The 21,319-nt window shown below is 32.8% G+C and overlaps 1 protein-coding gene across 2 annotated transcripts in view; it reads right to left on the bottom strand.

Moving 5' to 3' along the window:
- Positions 1 to 21,319, bottom strand: part of LOC143191719 (metabotropic glutamate receptor 2) — a 609,670-nt gene that overhangs the window by 51,235 nt on the left and 537,116 nt on the right. The gene's annotated exons all lie outside the window — the stretch shown is intronic.

Below are 21,319 nucleotides of genomic sequence, written 5' to 3'. Positions count from 1 at the left end.
AAACGTTTCAGGTTAAATATTTTTTGCCATCACGAAAATAACTAACATTTAACAAAATTCTCTTGATAACGTTATTTCTTCTTCAAACTTCAATTAATATGTAGCATTGTGTATATGTAACAGGTCAACTGAAAAGTCCCCGGCCTGGCACATAGATGGTGCTACTAGAATTAAATCCTCATGTTTTTTAGTTAGCCCTAAATTATTTTTACCTAACCCCTCAAAAGATGCGATAATAAATTTGACAGTTGTCGGATCATTAGTTTGTGAATTATAGCATTTTGATGGAAGCTACTTTTGTTATTGTGAAAAAAAAATGGATAAAAAGGAATTTCGCGTGTTGATAAAATATTGTTTTTTGAGGGGAACAAATACAGTTGAAGCAAAAACTTGGCTTGATGCCGAGTTTTCGGACATAGCTCTAGGAAAATCAGCCATCAAGGATTCTTATGCTAAGTTTAGACGTGGTGAAATGAGCACCGAAGACGATGAACGCAGTGAATGCCGAAAAGAGGTTATTTTCGACTATAACATTAAAAAAATCCACAAAATGAGTGATTTCAAATGGCCGTAAATTGAAAATGAATGAAATAGCAGACACTTCAAAGATATCAACTGAACGTGTACATCACATCATTCACGAATATTTGGGTATGAGAAAGCTCTGTGCAATGTGGGTGCCGCGCGAGCTCACTTTTTACCAAAAAGTTTTTGCGTCTATATGTGACAATGGATGAAACATGGCTCCATCATTTTACTCCGAAGTCCAATCGATAGTCTGGCAGTGGACTGCACACGATTAACCCGCTCCAAAGAATGGGAAAATGCGGAAATCGGCTGGCAAGGTTATGGCGTCCGTATTTTGGGATGCGTATGGAATAATTTTCATTGATTACCTCGAAAAAGGAGGAATCATCAACAGCGACTATTACATAGCGTTATTGAACCGTTTGAGGTACAAAATCGCCGAAAAACGGCCGTATTTAAAGAAAAAGAAAGTGCTGTTTCACCAAGACAAATGCACCGTGTCACAAGTCAGTGAAAACGATGGCAAAAATTCTGAGTAACAACCTATTTTGGGCGTCCACTGCATTCAACGTCTTCGGTGCTCATTTCACCACGTCTAAACTTAGAATATAAATCCTTGATGGTTGATTTTCTTGGGACAGTATATGGAAACTCGGCTTCAAGCCAGGTTTTTGCCTCAACTCCATTTTTTCCTTTCAAAAAGCAGTATTTTGTCAACACTCAAAATTCCTTTTTATCCCTTTTTTTCACAATAACAAAAGTTGCTTCACTCAAAAAGCTATAATTCACAAACCAATTATCCGACAGCTGTCAAATTGTTACACGCATCTTCTGAAGGTTAGGGCTAAAAACATATGGTTTGGAGTGTATTTAGAAGCAAAATGGCACTGTAACTGTATGCAAATGCAAAGACATTCTTTGGCATTTCAAAGATGCATGCTGTTGAAATGCTAGAGGTGCTCAATGGCAATGGAAAAATTTCTATAAAACCGAATATAAGATTCGAGATTACAATAATCCTTCATTGACCGATCATATCAAATACTTTCGTATTACTCATATCTCAGAAAGACTACTCGATGGCCCAAAAAAGTTTCATTACATATTATGTAGATACATATACACAATGCTCACAATATTTTTCAAAAAACAATTTCTTTTAAAATAAAACTGATAAAATCGAGAGAAGAATTTATCATCGCGTTGAGTGGAGAAGATATTCATGCAGTTTCGAAGAAATTTAAATTGCAAGACCTCTGTTATATAGAGAGTCTACCACCTATAAAAAAAACGGTGAAAAACGCATTTTGTCTGTCCAGTCTGTAAATAACAGTCAGCCCTTTTGCGTGGAAGAATATTTTAAGAAGTTCCACAAACAATGAAATATTATTTTATTTCTTTATGTTTATTTATCTTTTATCTGTTTAAATATCTTTTTTGTTCATGCAAGTCAGCATTGATTTTTTGTTTTTTTCCCAGAAGCCATCCATAGATATTAGTGCTGATATATTTCCTGTTTAATCGTAGCTGCACAAAAATGTCAAGTAAACACAGGATGAGATAACTCATAGTTGGTGCCCTAGAAAATAATACAATCTACGAAATATCTCGTAGTTTGAACTTTTTCTCATCTTTCTGGCAACATAGCGATAGCTTGTTGAAAGAACGATGTTGGTTTGTCAGGATCGATTTTCGTACTTTTTGATACATCGATCTGAACAAGAGGCAATCAGAGGGTACTATGGTTGGTGAATATGGTGGATATTGTAGAAGTGACTTTTTATAGAGTATTCTAGTTTTCTTTCGTTTACTTCTACATATTACATTCTAATTTATCCATTTATCTCTTACATAATCCTTATTTTAAGTAAATTATTACCAATTTTATTATTAATTATAAATACCATTTACTTCTAAATTAAAAATAATAGCCTTTTATGCTTGCAAATATAAAATATAAACTGTAACTGTTTTATGGGCTAGATACTGATGCCAAATTGTATACTGGTCACTGATCTTGTGGTCATAGATTATTAATAATTTGACATATACATAAACGTCACTGGAATCACTTATTTGTCCCGGCTGTCCTTCGGTGACAGCGTATCTACCACGTTTCTATTTCTATCTAGCATCATAGTTGGAGTTGGAAGTGATTGCATGACTTACTTTTCTGCAATAATACGTCAATTAATTGGCATGCACAGACATCTGCAGTAGCAGTTTCATTTGGTTTTAGTTGCTTTTAATATAATACATTTTGCTGATCCCATCACATGCACAGAATGATTTTATAAACAAGAATATTCTGAATTGTTGATGATGTGGGTGGATTTCTGGATTTCTCGTCCTCTCCTGGATTAACATATGGCTTTTGACCCTTAGAAATTAAAGTACGCCAGTACGCTCAAATGTTACAAACTGCAGTAGTGATGGTTAGGATATATTGACATTAATTGATTTTGATTTCGTTAGGAATTCCTTTGATCTGTGTACCTATATATTATTATAAGTTGATATTTTTATGATATATGAATGAAGGAAATTTCTTAGTTTTATTAGACCTAAATATAATGTGGGTTTATTGAAATTGGTGTTCGAGTATATATAGGGTATAGAAAAGAGACTAGAATAGATACAATTTATATTTTTTTCTGAGCTTATGGAGGACCTTGTTGCATGCAAAAATTGTTGCAATGCACCGATTGTTCGGATTTCAATAACAGTCACAGCACCTTGAGCAGTTGTAGAACTAAAGGTACTCCCTCAAAAACAATTCTTTAGTTCTTTAATTCAAAAAAGTTCTTTAGAGTTTTTTATTTAGAGCTTTAGAATTCTTTAGTTATTTTAAATTTGGGAATCTTTAGGATATAATTAAAATAAAATTGGCTTAATATTAAAATACCAATATATTAGTTAAACTTGAGTCACTTTTAATTATTAATCTCAATGGAGTCACTAATTGAGTATACAATTGAGTATTTCTTGCATTTCAAAGGTATAACGTTAGTCCTCATCGTTGGTGGGAAATACATAATTAAATTCCAGAAGAGGCCATAGATCTGCGAGGTGTGACAAGACGGATGCAAATCAATATTAATAAATTGGAGTTAAATGACAATCATAAAATATTCATTACTTTAAAAAGGGTTTAGTGTAGTAAGATATTTTAAATATGCTTAATGTTTTTATAGGCATTTTTTATAGACACTACAAAAACTATTTATGATATTTAATAACATAATGTTTTAATTAAAATTCGAACTTATTATATATTAATAAATAATTAAATATAATTCTATTATTGGTAAAGATCAGGTGGCGTGAAATGGTCTCCCCGAAACATTGACATTGAACACAACGGACAAGCCATCCATGTCTCCAACCGAAAGCTTCATTTCTACCGAGGTCTTAAACGCGTAAATGCTCAACATACCTCGTAACAGAAACTTTGTCAGACTCATCGGCTATTTTCTGCTGATCCATTCTGTCGACAATGGTCCCACGCCACGCCTCGTTTCATTGTTACGGCCAAGATATTTTACGATAGGGACAAACTGCCAAGTAATTATGTAACTTTGTCCCCAAAAGACTACCAATTTTGGCCGAAGTCCCACCATTAACCCAACTTCTTGGTCCGAGTTAATCTGTTCGGTTCATGTATAATGAAAATTCAATTGGTTACAAAGTAAAGAAATAATTTCAGTGGAGAAATTTAAAACACATCACATTTTAAAGGTATATTTTTCCAAAAATATTTTAAATTTTTAATCAATAAAACTCAGAGTTTTTATGTATTTAATGTAACGGCTATTTTATTTTTAAAACACTTTTAGGAGCAGTTTTCGATTCAGATCCTTTCTACATCATACAACATACATACATACATACTACATAGATACAACATCTAATAAACAACTAATATTAATTTAAAAATCCAACTAGTCTCGCGTGTAAAATATAAATCCACCGTTTTAATGGAAAACTAGGAAAATAACTAGAAAATTCAACCCGTTCCATGATCCTATACGGAACCGTGTGCCAATATCCAGAAACACACGGGCGCTGTTTAAAAGTAGCCAATTCCTTCGGGTCGGCGTGAATTCTACCGAAAATCGTAAACCAATCACGTATTTCATATCTGGAGCAAGTGGATCTAACAGATTGCGGATTGTTTTCCTTCCTTCTTTTCGGTTTGTTTCATTCGGTTTACAAATGGATCGATTTCAAATCGGTTGCAGAAAAGATTCTTTAAGGTAGAAATTCTCGATTAACTTGAATAATGACATTTTGTATATCAAGTTTTGTTTCTTGTCAAAGTCAAAGTCAAAATCCTGATTTGTCAGTGAAACTCTTATTTAATTTCGATAATATTTTCAACCTTATTCTAATAGAAGCAAAAAACTTTTTTTTATATATATTTTAAAATTTTTTAAAAAGTATTTAATTTCCTTTTGGCACCTAAAACGTATGTATTAGTTGGTAACTACAACGGCAAATATATAGTCTATTCAAAATAACAATGAACTCACCTCATCAAGATATCTAGTGTATTGCCTGTCGAGCTTTGTAAATTAGTTTTAAAATTAGGCAATATTGTCCTTCCCATTTTATTCTATTTAAAAAGAGAAACAATGTATTATTTATGATACGTTCGAACATGTAACCGAATCAGCTTGCAAAAGTCGCCCGGTTGTCAAACGTCTCCAAAATTTGTTAAAATGTTATTTGCAATAACTACAGGTTATAAATCGGCAAACGTTGTTGTAACGCTTTGCTTGTTTTGATAAATTTCACATCGCTGCATATTATTACTCAGATTGAAATTGCCAGTGTCTAATCAATTACTTCGAACAACTTCTTGTCAGTGAAATTTGTTAGAGAGGTAAGCATTTTTACAGCTATAATTAAGTTGCTGCACTTCGGCTGCACTGAGTATTAGTATGCGCACGGTCACCGAAATGTCTCAACAAATGAAAAATATAATCTTAAAATCACCAAAAAGAAACCGAGTTCAAATACATTAGACACATGAAAGAGGCTGTATTTTTTTAGATATAAACATAGTTTAATAGAATTATGCAGAGGAAACTGTTAGTCCAGAAAGTATCCATAGAAATCTAAGAGAAATGATGCTCTTTGAGTGATGTAGAACGTTCCTTCATACACTGTTGGGTAATATAAGATTTAAATGATGTAATTGTAACCCACGAAGAGTTTCCATTAAATTTTCAAACATTGTTTTTGAAATAATTTGGATACAATTTTTACAAACATTTTTTTAATCAAGAAAGATTTGTTGTTCCTATTTGTATATTTAGATATTTTAGTATGGGACCAATATACCCAATGGTCACTCATGGCAAGATGATAATAAAACTAGTCCTAAGACAATAATATTTGATGGAAAAAGGTCACTCATGGCAAGATGATAATAAAACTAGTCCTAAGACAATAATAGTTGATGGAAAAAGGTAAACTTAATAAGGAATACTTCAGATGACGTTACGTGACGTGATATATATATATATATATATATATATATATATATATATATATATATATATATATATATATATATATATATATATATATATATATGATTACGATCACAACATGAGTTTAGAATGAAAATATCAAATAACAAAATGCAATAATGTAGCTAGTTACGTACATATTTATATAAAGATTTATATAGGGTGCGAAAGACATGTATTATTTACCGATTTCAATAGGAAGTAGATGTATATGGTTACGGTCATAATACAAAGCTTTTCCCCTTGTGGTCAAAATAAATTTGTTCTAACTTTGTATAATACAACATAATTAAAGAATTAATACGAAACATATTTTGATAAACATAAGTATTTTTAATAAAAATGAAATAAGTCATCACATATTAGTGCTTTTAATTACTTGTTCGTATAAGGTTATTTTGGGTTTTCTAATTATTGTATAAGGCAATATATACAAGTTATTTTGAATATTTTGACTAAGTTGTTGTTCGGATGAAGAGGTTTGTAGTTCTTGAACAATACTATCCTTTGTTGTTATATCATGAACATAATGCCTATTAATTTCCGAATTCGAATTGCTGACTAAATAAATTGATTATGTGCATCTGGTAGTGCTAATAGCACTCCTAGTGAGTGATGAATTTGTGCCTGTTTCTGCAATTGTTTAAGATTTCGTTAATTTATTTCTGATCGAAATTTGAATATTACCGGAACTTCTATGCTACGTGGTGGGACCAATTGTGAGAAATTTACTCTTCCACCGATACAGCATAATCCAGTAGATTCATTGTAGTATTTTAGTGCCTTACAATATTAACAAACGATTGTCATTTTCCCACTTGTAACTGATTTGTTAGTACCATAGTCTATTTTCGAATCGCAGTAGAATAATGTGTTCCAAATATGTTGGAATTCGTTTTGACCATATCTTTTTGTCAACTTGTCAATTTATTTTAAATTTAACAGGGCACGTAACTATTAGGAAGCTTTGTTATAAGTTTTACCTAATTTGATCCATTATTAATCTGAATTAGAAAGTTCTAAATTAGAACGAAATCACGAAACTACCTTAAGTGCATCATCTAGGATGGAAAAAGACAAGACAAATCCGGCCATTGTAGTAAAACGATTTCTGCGGAAGTTGGTAAAAGTTTTCAGTTCTAAATCACTTTGGAATTCGAGAGAATTTAGAGCACTGATAGAGATGTAGGAAAGTTTGGCAATGTTTAATGTTTAATCTCAAATATTTGAATTATTTGCATTGATATATTTTTTTGGTTAATTAGCGTTGTTTAATACATTGCTATATGAAAATATAGTTGATGAATAATATATACTAAGCCTCAGATTTGCCATTATTTTAATTTGGAAATAAAATTGCCGTCCTGTATTGATTGGCCAAAACTTGTACTGAAGTAGATTATAGAAACTCAATATTAAATTCTAGTATAAGGTTACAATATTGGAAAGTTTAACAAAAACTCTTTACATTTTCAGATGATTAGATAACTGAAAATTATTAGAGTGGATTATAAATGTGAGGGTTGACTGGATAGATTATGACTTCTGAAGTTTGATATTTTTCTTTATTGACTGAATGATAACTGAATTGATTGAATTATATATTGAATGATTTATAATCAAGAAGATAATATTTACAACAGATTTTGGCATGATTGTTTGCTGCTTACTAGAGTATTAGTTTATTGATTTTAGTAGCTTTCAATGTACTGCATATTGCTGACTCTACTATATGCATAGTAAGGTTTTATGAATAACAAATATTACCATGAATGACCTGCTCTAACCCATGACTTTGTAGGCTTGGTATTTTCTGAAGTAGCTGTGATTTTCATCGCCAGTCACAATACGCTACAGAAAACACTTCTCATTTTTATCTCATTATATGAGAGAACAATTAAAGCGTTATGTTCGAAATTATATGTTTAGTAATTTGATGAGGTAACCATTTCTCATCATTTTGAAGTAGTTATATTGCACGTGAACATCTGATTACAGTTGATTTATGAACTGACAAGAACTCTTGAAACGAAATCTGTTCAAACTATTTGCTTTAATTGTCTTTTTTCATTGACATCAAAATTTCCACCTTTAAATCGGTGAAATCACTACCGAAATTTGGGATGACACGCGATGACAGATCACCATAAATTTCTAAATGTGTTTGATGGGTTTCGCTAGTAGTAGTGATTTTTCAAAACAAATAACAAATGTTACAAAGGTCGGAAAAACAATTTGAGCGTTCTATGATCAGCAACTGCTTTTTCATGTAGAGACACGTCAAAATTATCGTATTTAAAAGTTCGGTTAGGTTGGTTAGGTTCAATTGTTTACAGCGCTATTTTAATTAAATTTTTATGAGTAGATATCGCTGTTAAAAATAAATTCAATAATCAAATATAATTATTAATCAAAAATTATTAAAAATAAACTATAATTTAACAACTTGTATAGTTCATACAGTAAACTGAAAGTAAATAATCTCATAGACTTCGAATGAAATTTGTAACAAGTTTTTCCGAACGAAACCTGTTTTAGTAAGAAAACATCATCCAAGCAAACCGAAATATATATAAGTTGCACCGGAAATCAAATGATATCCGCAGTGAGAGAGAAATATGGAAACGTCATTTCTTCCGACTGGCTTCACATTTTATTGACAAGTTTATAACTTCCCCAGCCTTCCTACAGTGGACGTCTGGCTTGATAGAATGTTAACAAGACATGCCATAATATATATCTTTTTCGAGTGAGAGGAAATTATTATAATTGAATAGCAGATAATGAATATGAATTTCAAGTTGTTGGGGGATCCCGATTTTTATATTTTTAAAATTAATCGTTTCTGATAAATTGATGTTTTAATACTTTTGTAATATATTCATATAAATTCATACTCTCAATATTTGTTTCAAATTTTGATATAATTTATTATTCTACTACTATTACTAATACATTATTTTTTATAGATTTATGTAAAAGACAATCTCACCTTCTCGCAAGGGAACATTGATTAAACTCAGATATTAAAAATATCAGAAAGATCAGGTCTTGTTGTTCGTCGTTACAATACGACAGCTCACTTCTTGATTCTTACATAGATAAGAACTAACAAAACCGCTCTCTGCATGGTTATATATATATATATATATATATATATTTGTATATATGTATATATATATATTTTTTTTTTTTTTTAAGAAAACCTAGTTTACAGATATTTGTTAAAAAAAATTTATGCGGTAAAGCTGTTGTTGATAATGACTGGTATAGTGCTGTGGTATAATACTTTTTAACTGTTCTTCCAGATGACGGTTTTTAGATATTCTTTCACTGTGTTTTGCGAGTTATTTCACAAGTTGTTGTTTTTGGGGATGGTAACATCAAGCAGTATTACTTAACTTTTTTATTAATTACTATAACCTCAGGCCTATTATAGTTTTAAATGTTAGTATTTTTATTGAATTTTTGGTCAGACTATTTTTGGTCACTAAATAAAATAAAAACCTCACATTATCTTGGTAGGTCGCGCTTTTGTTTTGCAATGCTTCTAATCAGTCGAGAATCAGCGTTAACTCAAGTATTGTACCCTTTACATAATATAGAAATCACTTATTTTCAAGTTGGTAAGTACTTCATATAGTTTTAGATAAAACCTACCTTGAGGTTCTGCAAAACTTTTTACACTTTAGAAATATCTAGCCAAATTTGTGTAAATCTTCCAGAATTATAAATTTTGTTCGAATTAAAATCTTTTTGCGTCACAACCAATATTTTTGAAACCATTCGTAAACTAATTTAGTATTTCCAAAAAAAGTTTGAATTGCGGTGGGTTGCTATTATCAGAATTTTTTTAACGGTGTATTTTACAATACAACATAAATATTTAATAGACATTTATATATTAGAAACTCCAAATGGTCATCGAAAACATTGGGTTTATGATAATAGTGTCACTTCTTAACGTTGAAGAACCATAAAAATGTTTGATAGCTAAAACGATGTATTATAGTAAGGTTTTTAGGGTTAACAATCGCCACTAAATATGAGAAAGTATGTCGTTCTCGCAGGCGACTTTTAGTAATTTATAAGAAACGCCAGCTTTGAATATAGATTAACTTAATTCCAGCTTGAATCGGAAAGGAAGATGGGGTTCTTTGTAAAGAGGCCTCTATTATAACAAAAAGAAGACGCGCAGCTGAATTAGCGGACAGAACTCTAGAGGAGCTATAGTTTGCTTCACACATGGTCTCGGGAAGTAATCGGATTCAATCTACAATATCATATTCAATATTATTTTATCAATATTGAATCGATATATTGACATTAAACCCTAATTATTACGTACTTAAGACAATTTTTTAAAACTTGTAATTGGAAAAATATTTTTTTCTAAATCTCTTTGTATTTACACATATTTTTGAATTTCTTTATATAACAAAATAGAAAGAAAATCTTTTGTGATGCGAACATTAGGCAATTCGCAAATAATTTTCAGGTTTTGATTTTTTTCTGGATAATTTAGAAGTAATATACTCTTTGAGATATGGCCGCTTCATGTCCATAACCGGACACCCCGTTTATTAAGTAAACAATCCGAAATATATTCTTATTGTTAGATCATGGATCAAATTATCAAAAACCGTTTACAAAATTAAAATTGGCGCTTTTATTTCAAATATATTTAATTTTGTCCTTATACCGTTACCATGTCACACCGTGTGCTGGTCTGTAAGCACTGTACGGTTCCACTACAATAGATTGTATTGTTGCTTTGTAGAACCGACTCAGATGTGTATTAATATAATACGGAACATTCTTAAATTGACCTAGTTGCGGTTTATCAGCAAGTTCTTGTTGGACTATTTTGACTACAGAATGATGTCGCTTTTTATATTCGGCAAACATCTGACGGCTCCTTGTAATATGCTGTATTGTTTCACAGCGTTGACATCTGTATCTATATTTGTCAAATTTATCAATTGGAGTATCGTTCAGAATGAGGTTGCAAGATACATTGACACGTGTATCTTGATCTGATAATGACTGACACAAAGCAGAATGTCAGGTTTCACTGAATTGGAAAGTGGTATATTTTCATTCAATCCTTGTCAAATTTTTTTGGCTCGTTTGAATATTAATTTATGTAAATTTGCTTATTTAATGTAAGAGTTTAACGTGATAAACATACAGTTAACTAAATTGGATCTCCTTATATTCAAAAAAAATTTTTAAAAATATAATATGTCCATCATGTTAAGCTTTTAAACATTATTTTGTACAAACCTTGTCCTGACAATAATGAACACAACAAAAAATAATTATGACACATAGATGGCGCTACTAGAAATAAATCCATATGTTTTTTAGTTAGATCTAACCTTTTAGGTTAGTTAAATCTAACCTTAAGATGCTTTTGGATAAATTTGACAGCCGTCGGATCATTAGTTTGCGAATTATAGCATGTTGAGTGAAACAACTTTCGTCAGTGTGAAAAAAATGGATAAAAAGGAATTTCGCGTGTGGTTATAATATTGCTTTTTGAAGAGAAAAATACAGTTGAAGCAAAATATTGGCTTGATGCCGTGTTTCTGGACACTGCCCCAGGAAAATCAACCATCAAGGATCGGGTATGCTAAGTTTAGACGTGGTAAAATGAGCACCGAAGAAGGTGAACAACGAAAACATTAAAAAAATCCACAAAATGATTTTGAATGACCGTAAATTGAAATTGAGGGAAATAGCAAACACTTTAAAGATTTCAACTGAACGTGTACATCATATAATTCACGAATATTTGGGTATGGGAGAGCTCTGTGCAAAGTGGGTGACGCGCGAGCTCACTTTTGACCAAAAACAACGATGAGTGTTTTTGTTTGATGGAGCAGTGTTTGAAGATGATCAAGCGTAATAAACTCGAGTTATTGCGTCGATATGAGACAATGGATGAAACATGGTTCCATCATTTCACTTCGAAGTCCAATCCACCACCGTATTCTACCGATTCGGCCCCTAGTGACTATTTCCTGTCCTCAGATCTCAAAAGAATGCTCACTGGGAAGAAATTTTCTTCGAATGAAGACTGACCGCCGAAACTGAGGCCTATTTTGAAGCAAAGGACAAATCGTACTACAAAAATGGTATCGAAAAGTTGGGGAATTATGTTAAATAAAAAAAACTAATTTTGCCAAAAAAATGTGTTGGTAGGCCGGGGACTTTTCAATTGACCTGTTAGGTGCAGTGATTCTGAACTTATGCGCGCACATACATTTCGGTGATTCATGTTTATTTATATATAGATTTAAACGTTTGTCTTGAACTAATAAATTTTGGGAAATAGTTTCTTGATGTTAGTGAAACTACGAAATATACGTCTAAAAACTACCCGAGAACTCCATTGCGTTGAATATCATTAAATTCGAACCTAGTTTTATACCGCAAACTTCGAGAAATGACGTTTTAGCGCCATTGTTAGCTTTGACTGGTTTCGTTTTTTGCTGAACTATTCGATGCACTCTAGATAGTTTTCGAGATTCCGATCGATTCAATGAATAAGTAATGAGTCGGATTGCTCTGGATGGTGTAGAAAGTTTCGTAATTATGTTGTCGTTTAAAAGTTCCTCAATAGTGGGATTTTTGACATTTCTTCGAATAGTTAGAATTTAATAATGTAGTTAGCATATTGAATGGGGTCAAAAAATAATGTATGCAATCAAGAGAGATTAGAATATGATGAACTTAATTAATATATGATAAAGTCTTTGTTTTTTTTCTGTCATTTAATAAATGTTAATAATTAATTTTAATTTAATTTAATTTGATTTCATATCAAATCAAGAGGCAGATTATTAGAAATTATTTCCTTAAAAAAATAGAAGAATAAAATTGTTCCAAGACCCGAGAAGTAACATATAAGTCCTATAACAAGACATTATTGATGTTTATGTTAAATGAGAATTTATGAGGAAATTGTTTGTGATCAAGTCGCATATATTCTTGCGCAAGGAGTTTGATGGCGCCTAATTTCTTTATGGTTGTCTCTAATATACCAATCAAGTGCCTCGTAATGAGATTTACTTTCTGAAAAATGTTGAAGAGCTAAAGAAACACAGCATCCAATGATAGATGAATAAATTCAAGAAGAGGAATCCCATGTGGATATACAAGAAATTTATAAACAAAAACTAGATACAGATTGACAGAAAATAATTATGTTAATCTTTCGAAGACTCCGAGAAGCCATTTTCTTAATTACAAATAATTTTGTGATAAATTGTTACATAAATTGTTACATAAATTGTTACATCATATGTTACTATAATATATCTTGGGGTACCTCGCACATAGTTGAATTTGAAATTGGTAGTATCGATAATTATTGTATAACCTCCGTACCGTTTTATTCAGTATTTAGTCCAGTCACCGGAAAGGGAAGAACACCTCCATTCGAATGCTAGAGAAACAATTTAGATTCAACCCATTCTTCCCAAATTATATCAGCTAGCACAAGTATTTCAACAGCCATGTACAAATATTATATGCAAATGGAATACGCATCTTGGTATAAATATAAAATGCTCCGAATTCCGAGGATAGTATCGATCATCTTCATTACACACAGTTCGTTAAGTCAACAAAGCTTATTATACCTATGCGGTTTCCAGTCCTCCAGCAACGAGTGCAGCAGCTTAACAATTTATAACAGTTTAACGACTGAACAAAAGTTATAAAAATAAATACTGTCACTACTTCTGCTCGTATTGTGGCGTATATTTATCCATAATAAAATTAGGACGTCTACAGAATATAATGGTTATAACGAAACTGAGTTAAACGTCACATAACCAAGATGGCGCGCAATCAAAATGGTAGCGAGATTTTTGCCCGACCCTATATTTATATTAAATACAAATACCATGACAGCCTATAATCTCGCAGTCCTATATGAAACCCCTAATATGACTGGAGTATATTATCCTACTTTTAATGTTCATTTAATTGTTAATTATTTTGTTCTATTTAAATAATAAACTACATACTGACCAATTTTTTGTGATTTTATTGTTATCGTTTAGTATAAGAATCGTATTTTCGCCTACATTTTCACTTACACGACAGAATAGGTAATTCTTGTGTCGTTGAAGTGTCAGAAACTGTGTATCTTCTGCTAACAGCTCGCAAACGAGATCATTCCATTTTTATCGGTAAAATAGACGTCGGAACTTGGAAGTTTATTTCATTATTATTCGCCGAATCTCTTGAATTACATCATTGCAGTGCGAGATATGTCCAACATGGAAAAAAATCCAATCAGATCTAATTCGATCAGAGTGCTTGAAGTTATAAGGTTGTCAATAAAATGTGAATTCTGATGTAAAAAATGTATTTTACCCCACGAGTATGTATGTAATGGTTTTCGCTTAAAATGTCGGGATGAGTGTCTTTTTACCTTCGTTAAATTTAAGAGGATTTTTTATCCTATTCGGTTGGTTTTTTTTATTCTCGTCTCCATGAAAAAATATCCCAACAAACATATTTTTTCATTTTGTTTTTTCTGTATACCTACTTCTGTTTGTTTAGTTTCAAATAAACTTTGCTGTTTTAAATTATATAGCATATATCACGTTATCAAAATTAATTAGAGAGAAATTATTTATTTCCAAAATAAATGCTTGGTATAATTGGATGCAACCGAAAGAAACTAAAGGAAGCCAAAGCTAAGCAGTATCATAAGCCGTTATGGGGTGCCCTAGTTAGGCATTGGAAAGCCATAGAATAATGTATGGTTATCATAAGGTAACATATGATAACATAGTATTTCATAGTAAGCTATGAGATGTTACAGGTTACATGCATTAAACAGCAATCTTTAAAGACTCTTTTTTAAGTTACTTGCGCCCCAATATCTCTAGATTGTTTAAATAATCTTTTAATTCAGAAATATTGAAATTTATATCTTTTAGTTTACAATGCCTAGGAAATCCTCTAATATTTTTTCAGGTCAAATTTCTTTTTCTTTTATAGTTTGAGCTATTATAATTGAATTTTATATTGAATTTTTAAAAATTATTTATTATTGCAATTTAATAAATTAATACTAATAAGCTATTTGTTTTTATCCTAATTTGCTATGGTTTTAAAATTACAAAGTACTTATTCTGATAGATACTTTTGGCTTTTATTTGTAAAACTGTTTTTAATGTGCATTGCGTTTTTATTATAACTTAACTCAATTTGATCAAATGGTTTTACTCTATTTAATATTTTAAGTAAAATGTCATTTGAAAAGTGCCCGGCCTGATACATAGATGGCGCTACTAGAATTAAATCCATATGTTTTTTAGTTAGCCCTAACCCTCAAAAGATTCGTGTATAAATTTGACAGCTGTCGGATCATTACTCTGTGAATTATAGCATTTTGAGTGAAGCAACTTTTTTTATTGTGAAAAGATGGATAAAAAGGAATTTCGCGTGTTGATAAAATATTGCTTTTTGAAGGGAAAAAATCCAGTTGAAGCAAAAACTTGGCTTGATGCCGAGTTTCCGGACACTGCCCCAGGAAAATCAACCATCAGGGATTGGTAGGCTAACTTTAGACGTGGTGAAATGAGCACCGAAGACGGTGAACGCCGAAAAGAGGTTATTGCCAACGAAAACATTAAAAAAATCCACAAAATGATTTTGAATGACCGTAAATTGAAATTGAGGGAAATAGCAAACACTCTAAAGATATCAACTGAACGTTTACATCATATCATTCACGAATATTTGGGTATGTGAAAGCTCTGGGCAAAGTGGGTGCCGCGCGAACTCACTTTTGACCAAAAACAACGACGAGTTGATGATTCGGAGCAATGCTTATATTATAATCGAGCAATATTATTGCCAATAGCGTTATTGGACCGTTTGAAGGACGAAATCGCCGAAAACGGCCGCATTTGAGGAAAAAGAAAGTGTTGCTTCACCAAGACATTATCCACACCATATCACAAGTCAGCGAAAACAAAAATTTATAAATTGGGCTTCGAATTGCTTTCTCATCCACCGTTTTCTCCAGATCCGGCCGCCAGCGACTTATTTCCTGTTCACAGATCTCAAAAGAATGCTTGCTGGGAAAAAAATTTCGTCGAATGAAGAGGTGATCGCAGAAACTGAGACCTATTTTGAAGCAAAAGAATCGTTCCACAAAAATGGTATTGAAAAGTTGAAGGGTCACCAGTGTATCACACTTGAAGGGAATTATGTTGAATAAAATAAGCTAATTTTTCCAAAAATATGTGTTTTACTATAGTAGGCCGGGAACTTTTCAATTGACCTGTTAATCATTTTCTAGGAGTTGGAGAGCCTAAACTCTTAGAGAACCTCTGTTCATGTCTTTGGGCATAATCCTTCATAATGTTATCTATAGTTTATACTCTCAGGTCCTTAAGATGATTATCATTACCAATATGTAACGGAGCATTAACAATATCTCGTAGTATTTTGTTTTAGAATATTTGTGTAATATTTGTGTTCCTTTAACTGGTACAACCCCAGAGAACACGACGAGGCCGTACTGGTTTCAAGACTTGTTGGTAAAGTAAAAGCTTAATGTGTATTGACAGGGCTGAATCATCTACCCAAGAACCAGTAATTTTTTTTGTAATTCAGCTTGAGTTCTTCACATTTTTTCTTAACATCCGGCTTCCTCCTGAATATAAAATCCAGAGTTAAACCAGAATATTTGGCTTTGTTTCTTATATGGAACTACTTCTTTATTTGTATATACTGGCTTGTGTTTGTTTTTTTTTTGTGGTCGAAATCAAGATGATTTTTTCATTATATCAATGACTAGCGACCCGCCCCGGCTTCGCACGGGTGCAATGCTGATACTAAATTAAATACACTACAGAAAAAATATGAACGTTGTATATAAAAACATAGCGGCCCGCTCCGACTTTGCACGGGCATAAAATATATATGCCTATGTCACTCAATGAAAACATGATTAAAATCGATCCAGTATTTTTGGTTCATTCATTACTGCCCTTGGCCTGCACGCATTAAATTTGGAGTAAAACAATTCCTCTTCCCCTATACTTACTATGAAGATTTCCTGCTATCTTTGGAATATCTAAATTCATACAATTTTTATTACTTTACACATTTTTAAACGCAAATTTTAAATTTGTAATATCTCCGAAAATATTTGTTTAATTTACATGCTGTAAGGAACCATATTGATCTATATTAATTGCACACTGTATTTAAGGTACTTAATTCGATAAGGATTAATGCCGTATTGCTTAAAATAGCTTCGTAAATAAGCCATTTTCTCACGTAAAAAGTAAACAATAAAAATGGTTAATGTGGGTTATCCCTAAAAGATAAACATATACCATCGCGGACTTTTTTGTAGACCTTTTTATGGTGTACAATACTGTAGTACATTAATTTGATCTAACTCGTAGGGTTAGGCAGCGTTTTTGCTAATTGCTAAATAAGCCTAAAAAAATAGGTTAATTTACGACATCACGTTAGAAACCTCTAAAATTAGCAATGTTGCCTTAGTATATTATGCATGTATTATACATATAAACCTTCCTCTTGAATCACTCTATCTATTGAAAAAAACCGCATCAAAATCCGTTGTGTAGTTTTAAAGATTTAAGCGCACATAGGGATATAGGGACAGAAAAGGCGACTTTGTTTTATACTATGTAGTGATTTAGTCTGATGCGCCATTTTTCTGCCTAGCATAGTGTTTTGGCAATAGCTGTTTTTAACCTTTCTGTTAATTCAGTTTTTTATCTCCAATTGCTGCTAGGATCTGCAAACGTAGCAACAATATTTCAATTTAATGTACGCAAATCCCGAGTGTACAGCAGATTCATGATTGACCTCAGTACACCTCTCTGAAACACATCTTTTTTTATTTTCCTCAAATCAGAATTTCAAAATCATACTAACGAGTCTGGATACTCGTTAGTTGGAATGTACACTCAGCTTGACCTAAAAATCGAAGAGATCTGTTTATCAGTCAATTATGAAGCCAATTTGGAACTCAGGGGTGTCAATATGGAGTTGTACTACACCAACTAGTAATCCAACGGACCTACGATTTATTGCCAATGCTTATCGCTACATAAGCAATGAAGAGTTGCACGAGGATCTCGAAATCAAATGGATATACGAAGTGATCCAAGATTTTACCTTAAAACATTAAATAAGGTTGTTAAATGACAGCAACATGGAAACAATATAGCTACTAGAACACATGCTGGAAATCAAGAGAACCAAGCCACACGAAAATTACTCTGAAGTATCGGTTATATATGACTCCAAAATTGCTCAATATTACTCATTAGAATTACTTTAGTTTTATGATTTAAACTTTATCGAAATCTTGATTAACATCTCAGAATATAGCAGATCAAACTAAAATAATTCGGTCATTGGTCAGGAATCATAATTACTTCAGCCACCTTCTAAATTTGTGGTACATATTGTATTCTAAATGAAGCATTTGGTGGTTAGAAAGTCCACACAGAAATTCAACCAATGTGTTATTTTTTAATTGTTTTATTTCATGTCTCAGTTTGGATGTAAGGTTATTGAACTTAATATCCAATTTTTTGAGCGCTGGCATAATGATATTTCTTCCTCGTTTTTATTTTTTCTGATGTTAGTTTTCGTCTGAAGAGTTTCAGACGGAGCTCTGGAGTCGTGTAATAGCTTTTGTGTTGATCGGTACATATAGTTTTTTTTCATAAATAAATGAACCATGGATTTAGGAATTAATAAAGTAGCTGAATATCTATGTAGGGAACGTAGTGAATCTCTAATAAATGAATCACGCACTCTGCATATGTTTTTATCTACTGATATGTTAGTTGCAGGATTCAGCGTTAGTCTATAGAGCTCAGAATCTACTACACAGAACGTTTTTATTCACTTTTTGAGCAAATTGATACTGGGATAATCTCATGGTCGGCTATGTACAGTATTGACTGGAGACCTTGTATATTATTGATTTGAATTATGGCTTGATTTAATGTATAGTATTAAGCTATTATAGGTTATATATATGTTTTTTAAGATACAAAGTGTTATAAAACAAATTTCGTTTTTCGAAAGGTTTCCTCGAAGAATGTAAATTTCCGCCCGTTCGGGAAATAGAAAGATAACGCTTTGAAAAATACCAGCTTTATTTAAGTAAGAATAATGTCGTAATGAGATTCGCCATTCATAGGGGGCGTTTCCTTAGTCCTGCTCTATATTCCGGGGTAACAAAGAAAGACGGATGTATAAGCCCGGAAAGAGATATTTCTGCATTTGTATGATATGCGTATAGTAAGTTTATGCAGCTCGGTGCTACGAAAATCGTAATTTAGATGCGAATTTTGTTCGACGATAGTTTTATTGATATATATGTTTGATAAAATGGAAATTTTATCGGAATTGTTGTACGGTTTGTGAAATATGCGCACGTACAAACTTTTCAGAGAAATTCCAGCTAGTTAATTTATGGCTATTATATAATTTCTCATTTTTCAAGGAATGGATTGAAATTATATATAAGGTATAAATTCAAATGCAACTCTTGGAAGGCTCTCTTTCCTCTTTTTACCGCCTTTAGAAGAACTACCCTTGTGTCAGATTTTACCAAATTTTGTAATCAGAAAATAAAACGTTATTGCTGTTTCTACCAAGTAATTGTGAGTTTAATTGCATCAAAACCCAGAGTACTGTTGTGATCGCCGATTCACCTATATCAAGTTCAAAGGTTGGTAACGCTGGTAGACTGGTACCAAATGGTTCCAGGCTATAAAAGACTATTACGACGACGTCTCTCTCTCTCTCTTTCTCAACCTCTTGTAACAGTACCTCTTCCATATCGCTTCCGTACTTCCATAACCTAACCTATTATCCCGTTCATCGTCCCACCGAACACATGCAGTATTTAACAAATGAAACAAACAAGTTTTTATTCAACCGGGGTTTTTTTTCCCGTGCGAATTCCGTCCACAAAAATGGTAGTGAGTCTTCCGATAAGCAATCATGTCGACAGTCACACATTCCGACCGACCAGACGAAAATCCTACAAATGGTGATCCCGACGTGATCAAACTGCTTAATGAATAGACCAGCTCAACAGGATCGATTCGACAGGTGCTCGACACGTTCATGAAAAGATAGCATGAGGAACCCATCGCCATCACATGGTCGATATTATATCACGGGACTAGCATGGACGAAGACCACAGAAGCCCATCATGCATAACATCAAACACCTTGGCATCATGAAACGGGGCACGTAAGGCACCACACTTATAAGTACCCTAAAACAAATTGGAACGCTTCAAAACGAACTACGTCCTGGTACTCCTTCGATGGCAGCTGATTCCTAAATACTCCTGACTAAGGTTGGCTCCCCATCTCATAACGAGTACCTGGGGGATTGATTGCGTGATTGCGGGTGCACTCAGGAATCTGCACCACATGGAGGTTCGTTCCACGGAAGCTCCACTAGAAGGGGAGTAATGTAAGGACCGCTACAAACGTTTAAGCCATCACGTATTCATCTACATCAAGTTCAAAGGTATACAACACTGGTGGATTGGTACCATGCGGTTTCCGGCTATAAAACACCAATACGACGACATCTCTCTCTCTCTTTCTCTACCTCTTGTAGCAGTACCTCTTCCATAGCGCTTCCGTAGTTCCTTAACCTAACCTAATATCCCGTCCATCCTCCCGTTGCACACATGTAGTATTTAACACATGAAATAAACAAGTTTTTATTCAACCGGTGTTTTCTGTTCCCTTGCGAATTCCTTCCACAAAAATGGTGGGAAGTGTTCCGATAAACAATGGTGACGACAGCCACACATTCCGACCGACCAGACGAACATTCCTACGGGACTGTGTGGGTGTCGATGCGATTGTTTATCCGAACACTCACTACTATTTTGTGTAATGAATCCGCAAGGGAACTGAAAACACTGGTTGAATAAAAACTTGTTTATTTCGATATTAAATGATACATTTGGTCGACGGGAGAATGGATAGAATATTAGGTTAGGTAAAGGAAGTACGGTACCGCTGTGGAAGTGGTACTTTTACAAGGGGGTAGAGAAAACAATAGAGAGCGAGACGTCGTCGTGGTGGTCTTTTATAGCTGAGAACCGCACGGTACCAATCCACCAGCGTTACCAACATTTGAACTTGATATAAATGAATACGTGGTGGCCTAAAGGGTTGTAGTGGTCGCC

The sequence above is a fragment of the Rhynchophorus ferrugineus genome, unplaced genomic scaffold, assembly GCF_030347505.1.
Source record: "Rhynchophorus ferrugineus isolate W39M unplaced genomic scaffold, kcgeb_rfMv2 rfM2, whole genome shotgun sequence".
Classification (NCBI taxonomy): domain Eukaryota; kingdom Metazoa; phylum Arthropoda; class Insecta; order Coleoptera; family Curculionidae; genus Rhynchophorus; species Rhynchophorus ferrugineus.
The sequence above is the reverse complement of the archived record's forward strand: the minus strand, read 5'-3'. Positions and strand labels throughout refer to the sequence as shown.